Consider the following 680-nt stretch of genomic DNA (forward strand, 5'->3'; position numbering starts at 1 on the left):
ATTAATATCAATCCCCCCTCGTTACAATCTAGGAGGTGCTTTATATAGAGCACATAAAATAAACATGATACAATCCGAAAACATAATCTAGACTACAACTAGGAAACCTAATAAAATAAGATATAAAATCCTAGATACTAAAGAATATTATTCCAGATATGTATTTGGAATGTCAACCAAGATTTTGCTCGAGAATCCCGATATAACCAAAAAAATAATTTACGATTAATTCTATCATTAAGAAGCCTATTTGAATACCAATTATCGATATTCAAATCAGTCTTCTTAATGCGATGACGTTTATTCCTTTTCGGAATTCTTTGTTGAAATATGCCAAAATCTCGTCCTGTATCACGTACATATATACATATATATATTATCAGGTCCAAATATCCTTATTTATTCAAAAGGTACAGATTTTCTTAATTGACCCATTTTTAGATCATATTTTCTCATCTTAACCGTTCATATTGTAGGTATATATTAGTAGATCATTTCTACAAATTTTCAGCCAAATTGATAATCGTTAAGTCATTCAAAGATGTGATTTAGAACTAAAAACATGAACGGTTCAGGTTGAACAGTTTCAATTCGTTTATTAATTTAATTCATTTTCGATACCTTAATGATCTTCAAATTAGCTGAAAATTTGTAGAGATGATCTACTCATATATATATAT

Source organism: Fragaria vesca, linkage group LG2 (genome assembly GCF_000184155.1).
Source record: "Fragaria vesca subsp. vesca linkage group LG2, FraVesHawaii_1.0, whole genome shotgun sequence".
NCBI classification, from domain to species: Eukaryota; Viridiplantae; Streptophyta; class Magnoliopsida; order Rosales; family Rosaceae; genus Fragaria; species Fragaria vesca.